Here is an 18,694-nt window from a genome sequence, read left to right as displayed (position 1 = left end):
CTATGCTAATAGTAACTTTAGTAAAAATTGCAGTTACATTTTAAAAAAACAAAAACAAATATAAAGTGAAAAGTAAAAGAATAAAAAGAAAAGAAACAAAATGCAGAATAAAAAATATAAGGAAAAAGAAAATAAATATATAAAGAAATAATTTCTCCCTTCCTCACAAATACTATTGTAGTAGTTTAACACTTTCTCTTAAAATACAATGAAATACAGTAAGTAATCTCTTCTTCCCATATCCCATTATGTATAAACAAATTTGTGAAGCCTTGTTTCAGTCCTGATCACCAAAAGTCCAAAAGGATTACCAGATTACCCTGTCAAGTAAACCAACTTTGTACACTTTCTTTTTTACTTTAAACAATCTTGATCTTTTGTGCTTTCAAATAATGTCCTATAAATTGGGATTTTCTTTTTCATTTTTTGTCTTCTCACAAAAATCTTCAAAGATTAAACAAATCTGATTGAAGTATACTTGCACTGGAAGACAGCAGTTTGCTCTGTCGTATGGCACAATTTTTAATCCTAAACATGATTTTTTTTTTAAGCAGTAAAAGAGAAAAGATGCAGGAGTTTCACCTCTTGAAACAAAGTGAAACACAATGAAAGCCGTTCTGGGCTAGTGAAATATTGCTTTCCCCTTTTCATTTACCCTGAGCCTAAACTTGGAAGAGGCATCGTACCTCTTGGTTCAAATCATATATTTGGATATTGAATATGGAAAGCTATTTTAAAATGTGAAAACGATTTCTATATGGTTTTTTTTTAGGAGGAATGTATGCATTTCACTATGGTACAGGAGCCTGTGTAGTCCAATTTAAATTGGTCCCCATGGCCAAATGAAATATGTGGTTAATATTAAAGAAATTTAGGGATAACTTTGAGAAATAGATAGATGAACCATTGAGAGAAGCAAAAGCACAGTTCAGTCAGGAGCAAATGAGCAGAGAGAAATTCGGATAGGTTTTCAAGATACTGTTATTGCATCCTACAACAATAGATGAGGATTCCTGTAATCCTTGTGTTTGCTTCTTGTCTTGATCTACTGGAAGGGCTGAAAACAGTTTGACCCATTTGAATAATTTATGATATAACACTGTCAGATAAATAAGAGGTAGTGTTGAGATGTCAGAAATTCTTCAAAAATAGCGTTCAATGCTATAGTCTAAGGCTTAGGATAGCATTACTGTAATTAGTGTTATAAAAGGGATTTCTCATTATGTGTTATGGCCTCCTCTGCCCAAATAGAATCCGTTACAGCATGATATCTGTTGTTAGCATTCAGCTCAAAATATGTGTTTGCTCATAATCATCATTTAATCAAATCTAAGAAAAATTGCAGAGCAGCTTTTCTCTGTAGGAAACCTCTATGTTTTGTGTGTATCAAAATAATACGTTGCATCTCTGGCCTTGAAGTGTGTGTGTTAAGACAATGCCAAAATGTACAGACATCAGCAATGATCTTAAAGAAGCAATTGTCATTGGTCATCTGTAGAGGTGGTAAACAGTATTAAGGATCTGTGGGTGCAGATAACTAACAATCTGAACCGGTCTCTCCATGCGTCATCCTTACTGAAGCGTGCAAACCAGCCTCTGCATTTCCTGCATCAGATGAGGAGAGTACAACTTTCTCCTTCTGTCCTGGCCACCTTTTACAGAGGCACAATTGAGAGCGTTTTAAGAAACTGCATCACTGTTTGGTTTGGTGGCTACAGTGCCCCAGAGAGAAAGTCCATACAGAGAGTGGTAAGGACAGCCGAGAAGATTATAGGAAGGTCGCTTCCTGTCATTCAGGATACTGCTTATATGTGCTTAGAGTTCAAAACATTGTTAGAGACTTCGCACACCCACTTCAAGGTCTGTTTCTGTTGCTACCCTCTGGGAGAAGGTTTCAAAATATTTCTAGCAGGACTACTAGATTCGGTAACAGCTTTGTTCCCTATGCCATCCATCTGGCAAACTCGCAAGATTCATTTTTCTCGCCATGTACATGTATACATCCGAACTAGACTGTGTTGTTTCTCTGTGTCATATAATATATGTGGATATATGCATAATTTTGTATTTACTTGTTTATTTTGTCATGTTTATGTGGTGTATATTGGAGATGGAGGGTATTTGAGAGCTGTATGCAACAAAATTTCATTTTAATGTATGCCGATTAGTGTATATTCAGCGTTACAATAAAGTTAGTCTAAGTCAGTGGTGGCTAACCTTTTTCCCATGCCGATAATTGCACACATGCTCACTTACGCTCACTCATGTGCCAACACCTAGAAGGCAATGCCTGCTGCCCCCCCACACCTCCTACGCATGCACGTGCGACCCCCTCACATGCCACACATCTGCGCATGTGTGCACGATTCCCTGTTGTGCGCTACATGTCTGCGCTTGTGCACGCGATCCCTCACGCACCATGCATCTGCATGTGCGTGCAATTCCCCCCTCACATGCCATGCATCTATGTGCATGTGTGCATGTCTCCCTCACATGCTATGTGTCTGTGCATGTGTGCATGATCGCCTCTGCGCATGCGCACCAGATACCTGACAATCAGCTGTCAGGTGGCAGTGGGGCTCTTCTGGGCGACCTCTCGCATGCCGGGGGAAATGGCTCTGTGTGCCACTTCCGGCACGCGTGGCATAGGTTTGCCAACATCGGTTTAAGTCATCAGTCTGAAAAGGGCTGTTAAGTCCAGGTCTCCAACTCCTGGGCTGGGGCCTGTTCTGGACTGGGTCCTTTGGAATGCACACCTGCCACTTGTGCAAATGGCCTGCTGCTTGTGTGGAACCATCCCCGCTTTCCCCGTCACCACCACCAGTTGTAAGGTCCTGCCTCATCAGTCTTCCCAAGAAAGCAGAATTCTTGAAATGATTATCATTCCAAAAGGAACTTTTATTGAAAGACAGTGATAGCAAAAGAAATATAGGCAGGATCTGAAATTTCCCAATCAAAGCATTAAGTTAAACTGCTAGAAGCAAAGCCCCTCCCGATGTCCAGTCCAACATCAAGCCAATCCCGAGATGCAAAGATTTTTTTGAGAATCTTGGATAGAGAAGGTGATAACTGTCAGCTCCCCAAGCGCTTTGGTTTCGCTTTCTCCAGTAGAGATAAAGTAGATGGCTCAAAGTTCATTCCTTTCCCCCTCCCTAAGATGACCCAAGGCACATTCCTTCCACCCTCCCTATTTCCCATAAGGTACATCAAAGCAAAGCAAAGCAAAGCAAAGCAAATGAAACCCTGCACAAAGAATCCCGCCCCCAAGTCTCCCCCTTCTCACCAGAATGGCAGCATCCCAATAGAGATCTATGGGACCTGACATGCTGCCCCTTTAGAAAAAGGAGAAATCCACCTGGAAGTCAGAGAAAATAACAAAGGGGAGAGATAACAACAAATCGGGTTAATTATGTTTTTCAAGATATAACCAGTGGAATTTCTGCAGAAGTTTGGGGCCCTTATATGTTTCTTATGTATCCACTCACTTTGTGACGATGGGAGATGTTTCCAAGTTACTAGTTATTGAGTGGCCCCATGGTATTTTCTAGAATCTAATATGTGTTTTAACTCAAAGGGTTCTTCACTGTCTACCATGGTTGGTTGTGATGAGAGGGAGGCTGTGGGTCTCAATGTGGAGGTGACCTCTGGTTTTAATAGACTGCAATGGAAAATAGGGTGGACTTGTTTCAGTGATTTTGGCAATCGCAGTTCCATTTTCACTCCATTTATGATCCGTGTGATGGGGAAAGGTCCCACAAATCTTGGTCCCAGCTTCTTTGAAGGCTGTAGGGACTGTAAGAAGCTGGTGGAAAGGTAGAGTTTGTCTCCTAATTTAATAGGTTTTGGTTCCACCTTTTTTTTGTCTGCTTGCACTTTGTAAGCTGCTCTGGCTTCATCTAATGCCTTATGTACCACAGGCCAGGTAGTTTTCAATTGATTGATCCACGCTTTTAAGGAGGGGATTGTTGGTTCACTTGTGGGTAGTTCTAGCATTGCATTAAATTCCTGCCCTGTAGCCACCCGAAAAGGTGTGGAATCTGTACTGGTGTGAACTGCGTTATTATATGCAACCTCAGCAAATGGCAAGAGGTTGGTCCAGTTGTCTTGTTGATAATTTATGAAACTTCAGAGATATTGCTCCAGAACTGTTGTGATGATCTGGGGCATGGCACAGAGATAACACAGGCAGCTGGCAGTTCAAATCACCCCTTTATTGCTCCAAATTTCCCCTGTTTCTGGCAAGTCCCAGAGTAAAATGATCACACACACACACACACACACATACACACGCACACACACACACACACACACCTCAAACAGCCTCTGGCTGCAAATAGTTCAGGCCAATGCTGTGAATGTTGGCACTCAACATTCCAGGAATTCAGCATTTGTTCCCAACAAATGTCCCTCCCTACAGCTTCTCCTTAAGTCTGAGTCCCCAGGTGTGCCTTGTGAAGAGGGACAGGGTGCTCTCCTCCCAAGTAGCCAGTTCAGTCTGCACTGTTCTTGCCTTCTCTCCACTTTCCGTGCTTGAGGATCAGGAGAGGATGGTCCTTGCTCATCGTCTGAGTTCTGTATCTCTTGTTCATTGTGTAGCATCTTGGTAATTCTTCTCCCCTTCCTCCCTACCTACAAACCATCTCCTGGCATGACTGGGTCTGCTCTTCCCCATTTTCCTCCAAAGCCAATGAATCTGCCCCCTCGATCTCCATTGGCTCCAGTTCTGGCTCATCCTCCTCTGCAGGTTTAGGCTCCAATGGGGGCAGGACAACCAAATAGCAATAGTATTTAGACTTATATACTGCTTCACAGAGCTTTACAGTCCTCTCTAAGCCGTTTACAGAGTCAGCATATTGCTCACAACAATCTGGGCCCTCATTTTACTGACTAGGAAGAATGGACAGCTGAGTCAACCTTGAGCTGGTGAGACTCGAACTGCCAAATTACTGGCATCCAGTGATCAGTAGAAGTAGCCTGCATTCTAACCACAGCACCACCATGGCTCTTAACTTGTTCTGTGGCCCCATTTGTCTACGGATGGTGACTAGAACTAAGTCCCTGTTCAGTTCCAAAAAGGTCCAGAAAGGCCTTCCAGAATTTAGATGTAAATTTGACTCCTTGATCTGATATAATACATTGTGAGGCACCATGTTAGCAATATATATGCACCAAAAATAGCTTTGTGAGGGCTTTTGCCGTGGGAATCTTCTAACATGGTATGAAATGGACCTGCTTTGAGAACAGGTCCGTAACGACTCAAATTACAGAGTTCCCAGACCTCTCAGGCAGTTCTACAATGAAATCCATGGAGATCTCTCTCCATGGTACTGAAGGGTCTGCAACCAGCTGTAAAAGGCCAGGTGTTTTTCCTTGCCGTCTCTTGACAAGTGGGGCAGCTGGCTACGTACTCTCTACGTCCTTCTTTAAGCAGGGCCACCAAAATTGCCTTTTTAACAAGTGCAATGTTTTCAAGTCACCTGTTAGTTTGGAGTCATGGCAAGCTTGCATGATTTTTAGTCTTTCACATTTATAGTTTATTCCCTACCCAGGGGAGCTCATCTCTTATTGTGCAGGTACTCTTATGGGCAAGATACCACTCATCCTTCTCTAGGACTTGCTTAAATGTCAGAGTGGTGGTATTGTCCAGTGGGTTGAGGTCCCTCTTTCCTTGTGACCTTGGGGTGGTTGCTAATTGTGAAGCTGACAGCCTGGGCTTTACTATTTCTGCTTTAACACTATTATACTGTGGGAGCCTGGATAGGGTGTCTGCTAGGAAATTGCTCCTGCCTGGCAAGTATTGCAGGGTGAAATTGAACCACTGGAAGTATTGTGCCTAACACACTTACTTAGGGGACATATTTCTGGAGGTTTTCAGGGCCTCTAAATTCTTTTTTTAAAAAAATTTATTTATACATTTTTCTTCTTTAAAATATGTAAGTGATTAATAAACAGTGTGTTGTCTGGATCAATTTGTTCATACAAAATATTTATCAACTAGTAGTAAAAGTAATAATTATAATAACATCCATAATTAAAATACCACAATTTACTTCTTAATAATAAAAAATAACTTCATTTATATATATATATTTAAGTAACCTTTTATGCTTTAATTTCTATCCCTTTTATTGATAAAACATATCCCATGTTAAAAAATATTGTGTTTTTTCCTTCTCTTTTAGTATTGTCAATCTATCCATCTCCACACAGTCTAGTATTTTTCTAATTATATGTTCATCTGTAGGTATACCCTCATTTTTCCAATATTGTGCAAACAATTCTCACTGAGGGCTTCTAAATTCTTGTGATCATTCCACATTTGGAAAGGTATTTTATTTCCCTCCCAAAAATTCCTCCAGGTTAAAAGGGACCATCTGACTGCAAAAAGCCTCCTTTTCCCATACCGCCCACCTCTGTTCTGTTTCTGTTAGCTTCTGTTAGGTGTAGGCACATGGCCATAATTTCCCCTTCTCATTTTCTTGAAGCAGGACTGCCCCCACTGCCACATCACTGGCATCGGCCTGGATCACAAAGTGTTTCTCTGGGTCTGGGTGTTTAAGCACTGGCACAACTGAGAACAACCTTTTCAGCTTGGAATTCCATGGTCCACTTTAAGAATTGGCCAGGTTTGGGCTTATCCACCCCTTGGTCTTTAGCAAGTTGGTGATCAGGAGGGGGATCTGAGCGAAGGAGGGGATGACCTGCTGGTAAAAGTTAGTAAACCTTAGAAAGCTCTGTAGCTGTTTCCAGCTTCGAGGGGCCTCCCACTCCAAAACTGCTCTCATTTTTCGAGAGTCCATTTCTGTCCCTCGGTGGGAGATTCAGTAACCCAGGTAATCAATTCTGTCTTGATGGAATTCACACATTTGGCATAGAGCTTGGAAGCCCTGAGTTTTTTTAGGACCTCCTGTACAAACTTTACATGCTCAGCCTTTGTTTTGGTATAGATTAATATGTCACAAGATACACCAGAACACCTTTGTTCAGGTCTTCATGCTGGATAAACACTGCAGGGGCCACTTGGGGTCCAAAGGGCAACACATTGAATTGGAAACACCCCAATGGGCAATTGAAAGCAGTTTTTCCACTTATCCCCCTCCCTGATTCAAATCCAATTTACAAAAAATCCTCCCCTTTGAGAGGTGAGCTAGCATGTCTTTCATCAGGGAAGGGGGTACAGATTCTCCACCCACAAAGCATTCAAATTTCTATAATCAACACATAAGCACAGTGAGCTGTACTTCTCTCGGAACATGACCAGAGTGGCAACTTTAGGTCTAGCAGGTTGGATGAATCCATGCTTTTAAGTTCTTATCTATGAATGCATGCAGTTAATCATGGAGTAGAGTTTTGGTTTTGACAGTTTGGCATCCAGGAGGATCTCAGTGGCACAGTCTGTGGCCTGGTGAGGGGGAAGTTTATCTGAGCCCAATATCAGCATTCCAGAAAACCTCAACTGAACACATCTGCTAGGTCCCAATACTCCTGGGGGATGCCCTGCATCAACTCACATGGGAAGCAGCAGCCATTTCCTTTGGATGCCTCCTGCCCCCCATTCCTCTCCTTTTGGGATTTCCCCCTTGTAGAAAGTCCCCTTAGTCCAGTCCACCCCAGGTTCCACTTTCTTAGCCAAGTTAGTCCCAGAACCAGGGGCCATTCCATAACAGGGGTCACTATAAAAGCAATAGTCTTGGAGTGGTCTTCTGTAGTAAGTTGCAAAAGTTTAGTAGCAAATGTGGCCGGGGTTGCTCCTGCCATGGACCCATCAAGCTGGCAGGAAGATACAGGGTTTTAAAGCTGCCTGAGGCAGATTCCCAGTTCTCCCACTAGTGTTGGGCTGACCAGGCAGTGGGTGCATCCTGAGACCAATAGGCTGTTAGTTTTACTTGCTTCCCCAAGACTGAGGTCAGCAGTTCTATGGGGATGGTGAGGGGGGTGGGTTTGATTGTCCCACTTACCAGAGGTTAATCATAGTTGCTGTCCAACTGGTGCGGACCATCAGCTGGTGGGGTCAGAGTTCCCAGCTCCAGTTGAGGCATGGCTGGGAACTCTACAACCTTGTAACTCTTGAGAGTGGTTCTCTGGAATGTTGTGGTGGTTTTGTTGACCTCCCCCCAGATGACTTCTCCCCCTTTTGGGTTGGGGTCTTCGATGGCATTCCATAGACCAGTGACCTTCCTTTTCATACTTGAAGCAGGCGGTTGAATACGAGGTGTGTGTTGAATAGGGCTTGGATGTTTCCCTCTTTCTTTCTGGCAGAGAATTTCTCCAGGTGCGGCTTGTGTGGTACTGGTTTCGGGCTTGATCAATCTCGGCTTCCTCAGCTAGAATATACCAGTAGTGCAGGCAAGCCAGGGCTTCTTGGGTGACACAGACATTGTAAAGGTCATCATTGAGCCCATCCTTAAATCAGCTCACCAGTATCTCTTCCGGCCAATCCACACGGCATGTCAGTTCTCAGAATTCCATGTTATCCACCTACCAGCTGGTAGCCATGCTTCACATTTCTTATGCAGTCTCTGGCTTTGCTAGTGGCAAGGGGGTCTTCAAACATCTGACTCAAGGCCGTCATAAAGGAGTTGAATTTTCAGAGCTTGGGGGAATCTGCATTATGGAGGGTCACCATCCATTGTGCTGCAGCTCCTTCCAGGGCTAGGTCACAACTCTGACTTGTGCCCCTTCAGTAGGGAGATCCCTCCCATACTCCTGCATGTATGTGAACACACGCATTAGAAAAAATCCCAACTATTGGGGGTCTCTGCCAAACTTGATGCCTGGGGGGGTGCTTTTTGGTCCAGATGGGGAAGCCCCCTTCTGCCAGTCCACAAGCTATGCCCCTGAGTGGGACCCCTCTCCGTTGGGTTCGCTGGGGTGACAGCCGGGTCTCCCATGGTCCCTGCAGCATTCGCAGATGTCCCCGCCATTGGGGACACCCCTCTTTCTTCTGCAGACACCTCTCACGCTGCGTTCTCAACCACTGCACAAGCAGTGTCACTTTGAACTCAAGGGCTTCTCTCATGAGGCTCATGGCTTGCTTCATGAGGTGGTCAGATTGAGCTGGGGCTTCCTCCATCTTATAGTCATCATAGAGGGTTTCCAGCTCGTGCTTCGATCCATGATGCCGACTGTCCTGGGTAAAGGTGATTTTCTTGGCTCTGAATTCCCAGTCCTACTTCTTCCCCATGCTGATGGACCACTGCAGTTTTGCTTGAGGTGATTTCCTCCTCAGACTATGCACTGAGGCTCTCCTTGTGCTGGGTTTTGGTGGAGCCCTCCCCCCAGCATTCAGCTTCCTAATGGTTGCTGCCCTGGGCTGACATTGTAGGCACTGTCATCATGGTAGGGCTGGAGCCTCTCTGGGTTGACCAATTTGGAGATCCTGCCTAATGTAAGGTCCTGCTTTGCTAGTCTTCTCAAGAAAGCAGAACTCTTGAAATGATTATCATTTCAAAAACAATTTTTATTGAAAGACAGTGATAACAAAGGAAATGTAGGTAGGATCTGAAGTTTCCTGCTCAAAGTGTTAGGTTAAACCGCTACAAGCAATGCCCCTCCCAACGTCTAGTTCAACATCAAGCCAATCCCAAGATGTGAAGATGTTTTGAGAATCTTGGATAGAGAAGGTGATAACTGTCAACTCCCCAAGCACTTTGGTTTCTCTTTCTCCAGTAAAGATAAAGTAGATGGCTCAAAGCACATTCCGTTCCCCCTCCCTAAGATGACCTTCGGCACATTCATATCCCCCACTGTTATGTCTCCTCTTGGAAATTCAAACGAACAAACACAAAGCAGCCGTTTCACAATCAAATCAAACTGAAGGAAATAACAAGATAACAGCTGGCAGAAACTGTTAGGACTCCCCTTCAAAATTCAAACAAACAGAGAGCTCTTTGCAGTAACGTCCTCATTCAAAATAGTCATTTTGTTCCTGGCGAAAGGCACCAGCTCAGCTGTGTCCTTTTATACCCATTAAGGCAACGTGCTAATTAACTGGCTTGTCCTTCAGATTAACGTTTCCTGGTTCTGACGTCAATCCACGATCTAACAGTCATCAGATTCAAAACTCCCAACAGGACCGATCCTTCCAATCACAACACTATTCCCCCACCGCAGGGCCCTTCCCCCGAGTCTGATGATTAACTTGACGATGTTTCGTTGACAACCCCACTCTGTCTCCCACAGCCAATGGAGGCATCGCTCGTTCCAATTGTCTCAGGTGGTCTACACATTGGAGACTTGGAAAAGAAATACCGTTCTGCGACCAAGCCACCAACGGATTGTGCAAACGCAACCAGGACATTCCGAGCACCAAAGGGAGATGAAGGTTCGAGGTGATATAAAAACTTATCACCTCCTCATGATCCCCAATGATCATACGCACTGGCTGGGTGGCGAAACGAATGGGCCCAGACTTGAGCTCACACCCATCCATGGTTTCCACCTTAATGGGTGGATGTACAGCAACCAATGGGATCCCATAGTGCGTAGCAAAAGCTCGGTCCATAAAGCTGGTTGTAGCCCCTGAGTCCACCAATGCAACAGCGGGAATTCCCTCCTTCTGTGACTGTAGAAAAATTCGAGTGTCCAAAAGTAAATGCCGAGGAGGGTCAGGATTTACTTCAGCAATTTGAGGTGGGGATGTGAAATGTGTCCGACCTAGGGTTTCCTTGAGATCAGGTCTACCCTGTTTTCCTGACGAGCCAAGAGTGGTTTCGGGTACAGATCTGCGGGTCCCTCTCTGTTTGCAGGAATTAACAAAATGTCCCCGACCCCCGCAATAAAGGCACAAGCCTTCCTGAAACCTTCTCGAACGTTCTCGCGCCGTTAAACGAGGGCGGAGTGCTCCCAACTCCATCGGCTCCTCTGTCTTAACTGTAGCTTGTGAACAAAAAAGAGAAGGTGGTTCCACAACGGGCCGTCTGCTTCCGCGCTGTTGTAAACGGGCTTCAATCCGTAAGCACTGAACTATCAGTGCATCCAAAGTTAAAGCCCTCTCTGCATGGACCAGCTCATCTTTGATGGCATCAGACAAGCCTTTCTGGAATGCAGCCATATGAGCCGGTTCGTTCCAGTTGGAGTCCATACACAGCAAACGAAATTCTGCAACGTATTCCTGCAGGGAACGTTTCCCCAGATTTATGTCCCATAACCGTCTGTCCACAGTTTGTATCTTAATTGGGTTCTCAAACATCACTCTCATTTGTTGAAGAAAACCCTGGAAATCATTCAACAATGGGCTATCTTGAACCAACAAGGGAGTAGCCCAATTAGCAGCCTGCCCGGTTAATAAACTGATCATAAATCCTACTTTAGACCGGTCAGTTGGGAAGTCTTCAGGCCTCAGAGAGATAAACAATTGGCATTGACCCATAAATGCCGGGAACCTGTCCATTTGCCCAGAAAATTTCTCCGGCATGGATACTAGGCTTTTCCTCACAGGAGGGGCAGGGGGAACAGCAGCAGGGCTTGGCAAGCTGGAAACATAATTCAGCAATTGTGTTACCTGATTCTGAAGCGTCACATTGCTTTGCAGTAGCTGATTAATTTGTTGTTGTTGCTGCTCTACCAAACGCTGCAGTTGATTTGAATCCATCTTACTTTAAAGATGGTTTGTTTGGGCCAGGAACAATAATGTTATGTCTCCTCTTGGAAATTCAAACGAACAAACACAAAGCAGCCATTTCACAATCAAATCAAACTGAAGGAAATAACAAGATAACAGCTGGCAGAAACTGTTAGGACTCCCCTTCAAAATTCAAACAAACAGAGAGCTCTTTGCAGTAACGTCCTCATTCAAAATAGTCATTTTGTTCCTGGCGAAAGGCACCAGCTCAGCTGTGTCCTTTTATACCCATTAAGGCAACGTGCTAATTAACTGGCTTGTCCTTCAGATTAACGTTTCCTGGTTCTGACGTCAATCCACAATCTAACAGTCATCAGATTCAAAACTCCCAACAGGACCGATCCTTCCAATCACAACACCCCACCCTGCACAAAGAATCCCCCCAAGCCTCTCCCCTTTCACCAGAATGGCAGCATCCCAATAGAGATCTGTGGGACCTGACACCAGTTCAGAAAGCCGGAAAAGTTGGGAACCACCAGCTTATTTCCAAACAAAAGTCCTTCATTCTACATTGAGGAAGATTGTTCACAAGTGGAGAACAGTTGCCAATCTTCCCAGGAAGGGACATCCCAGCAAGTTTTCCCCAAGGTTAGATTGTATAATGCTTAGAGAAATGACAAAAAATCTAAGAGTTACGTCTCAGACTCTTTAGGTCTCAGTTAGCATGTTAAATGTTAAAGTTCATGACAGCACAATTGGAAAAAGAGTGAAAAAGTATGGATGTTTGGAAGGCTTGCCAAGAGAAAGCCTTCTTCTCTCTAAAAAGAACATGGCAGCATGGCTTAGGTTTGCAAAATTGCATCTGAACAAATCACAGGACTTCTGGAACACTGCCCTTTGGACAGATGAGATCAAAGTGGAGATGTTAGGCCATAATGCACAGTGCCACGTTGGCAAAAACAAAACACAGCATATCAGCACAAACACTTTGCAAGTCATTAAGCTGACCATGAATTCCTCTACACACCAATGTACTATACAGTAGGGATCCCCAACCTTTCAGACCTCAGGGACCACTAAATTCATAATTTTAAATCCTGTGGACCACTAATATGAATCCAGTGCGCCAGTTGCTGAAGCGCCTGTACTCCCAGTGACGGGATGGGGTCCTTCTGGCACTTAGTTTGGCCTCCTGTTTCTGCAGCCTTAAACACTTAAGGAACCATTTGGACCAGTTTCCCACAGAAAACAAAACACTGGGATCTCTCATCTTTCTTTCTCTCTCTCTCCCTCCCTCCCTCATCTTTTTCTCTTTCTCTCATCTCTCTCTCATCTCTCTGTATCTCTCTCATCTCTCTCTCTCATCTCTATATCTTTCTCTCTCATCTCTGTATCTTTTATCTCTCTCTCTTTCATCTTTCTCTCTCATCTCTCTATCTCTCATCTCTCTCATCTCTATATCTCTTTCTCATCTCTTTCTCTCATCTCTGTATCTCTTTCTCTCATCTCTTTCTCTCACCTCTCTCTGTATCTCTCTCATCTGTCAGTATATTTCTCTTGTCTCTTTCTCTCATCTTTCTCTCTCTCTCTCATCTCTCTGTATTTCTCTCTCTGATATCTCTCTCTCTCTCTCTCTCATACACACACACACACACATATCTCTCTCAGCTGGGCCAGCCATTGTTTTGGGGCAAAGTGGAAGTCACATGTCTCCCAGTCGCACAGCACCAACAAGGGCCAGAAGAAACGCCCACGAGACCCAGCAAGAGATGAATCCTCATTCCTGCCTGCAGTATGGAGCAAACCTCCCTTCTCAGGCCAGGCGAGAAGGGAGTAGGAGGGGAGGGCGAGGGGCAGGATCAGCCAGTGGTGGATTCAGCCAACAGGAAGCCACAGCAAGGCGAAGATATATCTATGTGGGTTTCCAACACTCGTTGCTTTGGCCCTCCTGTGCCACAACCCCACCCCTTGCCACAACAACAGCACCATTACCTCGTTCCAGCCAGCAAGGGCTGCGCTGCTCCTTGCACCTCCTGCAAAGTTGCAAGTTGCACGTTCCTCCCTCTACGGCAGAGATTTCCAGCCCCACCACAAGCTACCTGGCCGGTCCCATAATCCAGAGCTCTAGGACTTCCCATTGGTCATCCCGGAGCAGGTCCTCCACGGATCACTGGTTGGGGACCTCTGCTCTAAAGTCAAATGTGAGGCCATCTTTCCACATAAGGTTTGGTTGATTTGGGTCATGCAACATGACAATCATCCCAATCACCCCAGCAAATCTACAGCAAAATGGCTGAAATAGAAAAGAATGTGTTGCAATGGCTCAAAAGTCCAGACCTCAACCCAATTGAAATCTTGTGGCACGACCTCAGAGAGGAGCTGTGCATTAACAAATGCCCAGAAAGTTCAATGAACTGAAGCAATGTTCATTGCTTGTTCAATGAAGCAAGAAATTCCTCCACAATGATATGAGAGACTGATAATGTCATGCAGAAAACAATTACTTCAAATTATTGCTTCTAAAGGTGGTTCTACAAGCTATTGAATCATAGCGTGTACTTACTTTTTCACCTGGGTTTTCCATGTTGTGATGACATGGTGTAATATCTCATGTGTTGTTCATCTGAGGTTATATGTATCTACTTTGAAGAACTGCTAAGGATCAGATGATTTTTACTATGTCCCAATATGTAAAACCATAGAACTCAAAGAGGGTGTACTTTTTCACATGATTGTATGCGCCGAAGACCTGGTTCTGCCAACGGGCCTGTGGAACGCAGAGCCTGTTAAATGGCTCATATGATGTGTTGCAGGGGTGGGGTTATTTTATTTTATTATTAATTTATTACATGATTCTCTCTTTTATTAGTTTTATTGGTTTTTTATATGATGTTTTTATATTGTTGTAAGATGCCTTGAGTTGCCATGTGTGAATAGGCAGCAATATAAATCTAAATAAATAAATACAGGGTGGACTACATATTGTCAGTTCTGAGTCATGCGGCTGATAGCACATGATTGAAAGCCCACCTGCTTTTCCATAGACATGGGTGAAGGAGGTTGGGGAAGACTTTTTTCCTCCACAGTCTTTCAAGGGATATAACCTCTTTTCAGACTTGATCTTTCCTTTGCCAGCTTCTTGTAAAATGTCACATTTAGCTACGTTCTGTTGAATGTTTGGAGCATTACCATGCTGGTAAATGGCAGAGTCCCTTTCCAATATTCCTTTGAGTCAGAAATAATTTTTTAAAAGGTAGGGGGAGAAGTGCCTTAGGGCAAAAGATACGTTGAAGAACACTAGAAAAAAAGCAGTATGTTATGTATTGAAATTACAGACCAGATCAATAAATCTTTACCTGGAATTATCCTAATTGCAATAGTAGCTCTTGGAATCTCTATGGTCAGTGAGTTTCATCACATGACTCTAAAATAATTACCTGAGTAACACTACAGTTGTATTAGGATGTTATTTTGATTTTCCTTCAAATGTGTGCTGCTTGTGTCGATCATTTCACTGTGTTGGTTTTGATTTCTACTTCCTTGTATGCTCTTAACATTCCAGTTATATAGTTAAAGCTGTAAATTACTGACCTGAATACATGTGCCTGACTCAAAAGAAAAGTATCTGAAAAGATCTGGTTTTCAGCATGCACATTATTTGTGAATTAGCAGGACATGGTCTATAGAGATATCACAAGACTCTTGGAAACTCCTATTATACCACTTTGAATTCTGATTCAGAGAAACTTGAGAGAAATGTGTACAATATTGTGTAGAAAATTCATTTACTATATAAGAAAGGAAGACTTCTAGACTTACAAAACATCTTGCTTCTTTTTTATTTACTTTCAGAAAAAGGTAATGTAGTATATATTATATAATCCATTAATGAAGGAATTGTTATTGAGTTCAGTGAGCAAATTAGTCTTGAGCAAATGGAGGTAGGAGCACAAGCTTGTCAGATGAATTTTATTGCAGTTCTTGGATACATTTGAAATTAATCTTATGCATACTTATCTTGAATAAGTTCCATTGAACACTGTAACATTTCTGAATAAACATTCAATATGTCTGTATTTGTCTGAATCAAACTTCTGGATTATTAGATGCGCTATGAGGTTGCAAGTACCATTGAAGGGACTGAGTTGCTCTGTAGTTATTCTTTAATTTTCAACATATTGTAGCAAGCAAAGCTGAATTATATAATTCTTACAAAACCATATATTCTGCCATAGGAGTGTAAAATAAATAAGCCACATTTCCCTGAATACTAATGTTTTCAGTGCTGCACCAGCTCTACATAAGACCATAAGCAGTGTCCTGCTAGATCAGATTTCTACCCATCTAATCTGCAATCTCTTTTATTTGGCCAACCAACTACACAAGGAAGCCCTCTAATCTCCCAAAAGATAGCCTTTTGTTCTCCTTGACTTCCATGAATTGATAAAAAAAAATTTTTTTAAGCCAGACAACCTGATACATCTTGTAGTAAATTCCAAGGTTGAATTATGTGTTATTGAACAGTTTACAATTAGTCCAAGATATATTTGTTCATCAATCACTGTTAAGTTTGATCCCACTACAACTGGCTCATGTCAAGTGGCATCTTCTATTTTTATGTTCACTCTCCTAATGTGCAAAGATCCCGTCTTCAGAATCCCTTACTGTTTTTACCATTCTGATCAATTTAAGTGTCATCAGTATTGACTATTCTACTAGTCATACAAAATTCCAGATCATTCATAAATACATTAAAAACACTGGAATTAGGACACAACCCGGGGGTTACATCCCACCATTACGAGGAATGTTTCCTATTCCTTACTAGTTATTTAGCTGCATGAGAATCTGCCCTTTTATTTCAAGGCCCTTAGGTTTATTATTGCCTTTCTTTAGTGAGGGACTTTATCAAAGGTTTTTTTTTTCCTTTTCAGAATCTAAGTAGACAATGTCTATTAGCTTACCTTTATATGTTTAATTAACATCTTTTAAAAAAACTAATACATTAGTTAGACAGAACCTTCCCTTAGTTAAGCCATGTTGGGTAAGCTTGAGCAAGGTCTTCATTTTTAAATGTTTAGTATTTTTATCTTTAACAGCAGTTTCTACTGTCTTCGCCAGAACAGATATTAAACTGACCAGTTTCCTCATGAATCTTTTCTTAAAACTGGTAGTTACATTGTCTACCTCCCAGTTCTCAGGTATAGAAGCAGAGTGTCGAGAATTAAAGATCCACAATCTTAATTTTAAGTTTGTTAATAACACTTGTGAGATGCTATCAGGGCCTGAAGATTTATGTTCTATTTGTCAATAAGGCCTAGTATTTTTTTCTATATGTTACTACCTGATAACTTGATTCACTGGTCTCTCTTAGCTAGAAGACAAGACCTCCTACTTCCTCCTTTCCTGTCTGTCCTATAAGGTTTGTAACCAGAAAGAACCATGGCCACTGGTTTTCTCTAATCCATCAGGTTTCTGTTACGCCAACTCCATTGATACCATCTTCTAAGATCAAGCATTCCAGTTCTCTCATTTCGGCCCACAGGTTCCTAGCATTCAACACTAGTACACAGCATCTTCTCTCATTTCTTTGGTTTACTGCCATATTTACTTGTTTTATTTGGCTTCGTTGAATCGTCATTACAACTGATTACATTATCCTGTTCTGTTTCCAGTTATTATTTCAAAATATTGTGGTTTACAATTATTGTTTCCAGCAATTATTGTTTCCAAACCTGACACTCCTTAGAGCCCCTACCTTACCCTGAGCTTTGTCTGGAAAGAAAAATGGACCCCCAATATCCAAGATCTAAACCTTTAAACTTAGTCATTTCAGGATGGAGCAATGGCTGGTATTTCTAATTTGTAATATTGAGAAAATGACTGCCTCCTGATTGGTGCTTAAGAAGAGATATGGCTAGCAATCATATAAAGCAGCAATTGTGGTTTAGAATAGATTTGGGCTGCTGCTTATTTGAATATTAAAACGTTCAGGGCATCTGCTTTGAGGAGATTGCTGGCCTTGGGGAATTTTGCTGGCAAACATAACTAATAAAAATAATTTAGATGCACAAGAAAGTATACTCAAATTTCATTAATTACTAATAGGGTTTTGTCATTTTGAAATTGTAGTTGAAGGAACTAAATCAAGCAACATTAAGTTACATTTAACTTGTTAAATGTTTAGAAGTTTACACTCACATAGAGGAGAACTCCCAGGTCAATAAGGAACATTCATACAGAAACCTCTCTGGCTGCGTTTTGGGCTCATAATGTTGCTATTGTTACCAGCTGCATCTGCTTCTTGTGTTGCTTTATTTTTATGGCCTCTTGTTAATATGCAGGTGGTTGGTGTATTTTTTTAGACTTTATGTAATAAACAGAAAAAATGAAAGCACAAAACAAGAGTACAAAAAATAACAATCAGCAACGGATAACATTTACAATTTTATCACCAGATTTTATAAAAGAAGCCAAGTTTTGCCAAATGTTGCTTAGATAAGATACTGACGCTTCAGCTGCTTAATGAAGTTGAACTACAGCTATGAGTAAAAGCTGATGGGACATAAAAAGGGGCCTCCTTCAATTTTAGTGCTTATCCCACAAGATTAAAAAAAAGAGTGTTCACTGCCATCATTGATGCAATTATTCCCAATTTAAAATAGCCATTTCTGTGTTTAGATTAAACACAAAGGCTAATAATAAAACATGCACCTTATGTCTGCTTTTCTGATCAATTTTGCCACTGCCAAATTCTCAAGAATTAATTACATAGTTGCAAGTGTGTGCAGTATTTAATTACACAGTTGTTCCTTGGCAAATTCTCAGAACTCTTTTCCCATGGGGATCTTCCCCAGGGATGCTTACTTGTGTTCTTTTCCTTAATGCTGGCTAATATTTTCCTTTCTCCATTCGTTAAGCTCTTTGCTTTAAACTATTTTTATGTAACTGCTGCATTGCTGTTTTATTGCAATTCAAATGTTTTAATGTTCTGTTAGGCAATCCAACAGCTCTGTACTGAGTGGTATACATGCATATCAGCAAAATAGTAAATGTTCCATTTTTTTTGTTTGTTAACTATGGGAATGAAATCTAATCCAGAGTTTGTGGCAGGTACTTGAGCTTTTATAG

General features: G+C 42.2%; 1 protein-coding gene across 3 annotated transcripts in view; it reads left to right on the top strand.

Moving 5' to 3' along the window:
- TMPRSS2 (transmembrane serine protease 2) overlaps window positions 1–18,694 on the top strand; it is a 39,778-nt gene that overhangs the window by 4,936 nt on the left and 16,148 nt on the right. The window lies entirely within an intron of this gene.

This window comes from Pseudonaja textilis, chromosome 7, assembly GCF_049901715.1.
Source record: "Pseudonaja textilis isolate UNSWEBS1 chromosome 7, rPseTex1.2, whole genome shotgun sequence".
NCBI classification, from domain to species: Eukaryota; Metazoa; Chordata; class Lepidosauria; order Squamata; family Elapidae; genus Pseudonaja; species Pseudonaja textilis.
The sequence above is the reverse complement of the archived record's forward strand: the minus strand, read 5'-3'. Positions and strand labels throughout refer to the sequence as shown.